This window comes from Otolemur garnettii, unplaced genomic scaffold (genome assembly GCF_000181295.1).
Source record: "Otolemur garnettii isolate 467f Iridium unplaced genomic scaffold, OtoGar3 scaffold00012, whole genome shotgun sequence".
Taxonomy (NCBI): Eukaryota; Metazoa; Chordata; class Mammalia; order Primates; family Galagidae; genus Otolemur; species Otolemur garnettii.
In genome coordinates, this window is record NW_003852407.1 from 17,179,693 (window position 1) to 17,182,919 (window position 3,227).

The 3,227-nt window shown below is 40.6% G+C and overlaps 1 protein-coding gene across 3 annotated transcripts in view; it reads right to left on the reverse strand.

Moving 5' to 3' along the window:
• DTNA (dystrobrevin alpha) overlaps positions 1-3,227 on the reverse strand; it is a 358,694-nt gene that overhangs the window by 354,485 nt on the left and 982 nt on the right. The gene's annotated exons all lie outside the window — the stretch shown is intronic.

Sequence of the window (3,227 nt, forward strand, 5' to 3'; positions counted from 1 at the left end):
GCTGCTTCTCTTCTTTTGGGTACTTCAGAGAATCTTACTGTGTGATAAATCAATTAAAATTCTATTTTGAGACATTCTGTCATTTTAACAACCAAAAGCAAGCCACACATACATACAATGACATATTTTTTAGTTTGAAAGCAGTTGCTAAGGCAAAAGAAGAAAATTTCTATATTTCATGAAACCTAAATAACTCTTTGCAAATAGGATAGTAACCAGATAAGGTTAGCAAATGCTCTGTGTGCTTTAAAAAGTATAGATGGAAGTTCTGTAAGCCTCCCCAGGCCCACGGGAGAATGAAGGGAAATGGTATGTCTCCTATGATGGGGAAGTAAAGAGACAAAGTTACACATAATGTCTTGGATTTCTCTTTCTTTTCTTTTTCTTTTTTGACACAGAGTCTCACTATGTCACCCTCAGTAGAGTGCGTGGCATCACAGCTCACAGCAACCTCAAACTCTTGGGTTTAAGAGATTCTCTTGCCTCAGCCTCCCAAGTAGCTGGGACTACAGGCGCCCACCACAACGCCCAGCTATTTTTTTGTTGTAGCTGTCATTGTTGTTTGGCAGGCCCTGGGCCAAGTTCGAACCCACCAGCCCTGGTGTATATAGCAGGCACCCTAGCCGCTGAGCTACAGGCACCAAGCCCACATAATGTCTCTGATTCAAGAAATAATTCAGAAAATGAACAGGCAAGTATTTAGAAATACAACTGGACTTAGTCAACACCACACATCCTTCCTTCACAAATACGTGACTTTTCAGGCACCCCGTTGTCATCTCTGCATTTAGTCCGTAATCTTCTAATATATAGCCCACAGAATTTCTTCTTTCCTTCAGGAACCTTATCTCAATTTGCAAGCAATCATTACTCTGTATATTACTTTATTAATAACGCCTGTCCCTGTGTGCTGTCAGGGCTCACACATCTTTCTGCCCACCATTGAGCCCTAGATCTCCACTTAGCACCGGGAACAAAGAGGCTCTCCAGAAGCAGAGACAGCACAATTCTCTCAAAACTACAGAGGTGTAGGACTTGAAAAGAAAAGGTCATGTCAGAACTTCCAAGCGAGATAAAAGTAGCAAGCTATCTCTAAAATAAGTAACAGAAGCCAGAAAACTGGAGCAATTGTGAGTCAGTGAGAAGGGATATGAGTATATATATGTTATCATAGCACTTACAGCTTAATAACAATCAACATTTTATGTAAATAGACTTGGAAAATTCAAATTCAATTTCAATGTCAAAACGCTGAAATCCTGATGGCGTGCAAGCATTCTGATCACTGGACTACATTCCACCATCCCCCAATACAAATGCAGCCATAACAGGGGGCATTGTAGGGGGAAGGGGTTAGCCACTGAGGAGCTGGGTAATTTGTCTCATCTCCATAAATCATGTTTCCACATGGTTCAGTTGGATTCTGGTCACTTTCTACTTATAATATTGAATAAGTGTGGGTTTGAAATTATGTATATTGAATTTAATTAAACTGCAATATAAGAATTAAAGGGAATATATGAATGTCAAAATAATTTTGAAAACTTGTTATGTGAAGAAGCAATTAAATTTACTTGTTAAAAATAACAGATGAAGACTTAAGAGAGACATCTGTACTATAAAATGAGTACTATGAAAGCTCCATGATAAGCTCAAATGAAGAGTAAATTTCTAAATATGTGAGAGTAATTCTCTAAGTAAGCTGGAGTTCACTCCACTGAGACCTTTCTTCACATCATGGTGCCTTTCTCCTTAAGTGGAGATTCTTAAAGTACTTGGACTTGGACCTAATGATAAAATTTGATTTCCACCTTCCTTGCTATTCAAGTTTGTAAGAAGTACATAAAACTGGCCAAGACATGGCAGACTCTAATGCCCTCAAAATACACCCCACCTTTAATCACTGCTAGTTGAAAGAGAATTGCATGATTCTTCTTTTAAAACTGCCCAACTTCCCGTCAGAGTGATGGGATTACATATAATTAAACTTGCTCAAAAATTCTGCAAGATGGTGCTCTGAAAAAAATGATAGCCATGTTCTGAACAAAGAATAGAATAACTCAGTAAGTTTAAAATCAAGTGCAAACAAATAAATAGCTGCAACCATCTGCCTTATAGTCATTTGCTGATAAAACTGAACTGCTGAACATGTTAACTTTGCTGCTAAATGCTACTTTAATCTCTAATTATTGTAGCCAACTTTGTTGATTGTGGAAAAAGGAAACTACTCAAATGATATTTTTCATAATCATAATATTAAAAGTTTGAAAAAGAGAAAACACATAGAATGCATTACCCTGAGTGTGTAGGAGACTTAATTAGGAAGTTCATTTTTATAGCAAGAGAGGGCCAACACATCATGTAGAAGCCTTTAGGTACAAGCTGATGACGCGCAGCACACATGCCATCACCAGACTCTAACACTTAACACCTGAAGACTTTGGGCAAGTTATTTCACCTTTCCGTGTCTGGATTTTTTGAGCTGTAAAAGATATACAATAATACTACTAGCAGTGTAGGAATTAAGAAGGTGAATAAATCTAAACCAGGCAGAACGGTGGAACATGTGTACTGTTTTTCCCTAAAATTTCTACCTAAAGGATAAGCAAAACAGCTTCTTTTATTTTTGTAAAATAATAAGTACGTATATTTCAACAACGCAGGTGCCTCTTCGGTTCAAAAGGAAACACAAATACAGTAAATACCAAATGATCAGGGTAGGTAACAGGAAAACCTCAATCTAAGTAAACAACTCCAAAGACCATTTTTTGAGAGTCAGAATGCATCTGAGGAGGGTAAGCTTCACTGCAAGCCTACATTATTTTCCCCAGAAGTTCTACACTCATCTTCCCAAAGCCATATCCTAAGCCTGCCCAACAGCAAAGTTTCCCATCAAGTCCCAGGAATGGTACCACTGAGTTCCAGCCCGTCGCCACCCCTCTTCTCTCTTTGGCTTCGCTCTTTTGACAGACACCTCTCTCCACCTCCCACTCTGGGTACCAGAATGAACCTCTGCCAGCCCTCCGTCCAGCAGAAAACTTCGAAGTGGGCAACAGGCTATAAAAGTGGAAGGCACTCGCCCCCATGCCCACCTGCGCCCGCCGCCCTCCGGCCCCCAGTGCCCCGCGTCCACTCCCGCTCAGCCAACCGCCCCGGCACCGCAGTGCACGGCAACGCACGCAGACGCCGCTGGCTGGAAAGGAACCCATCGCGGGTTTCCTGGTCAC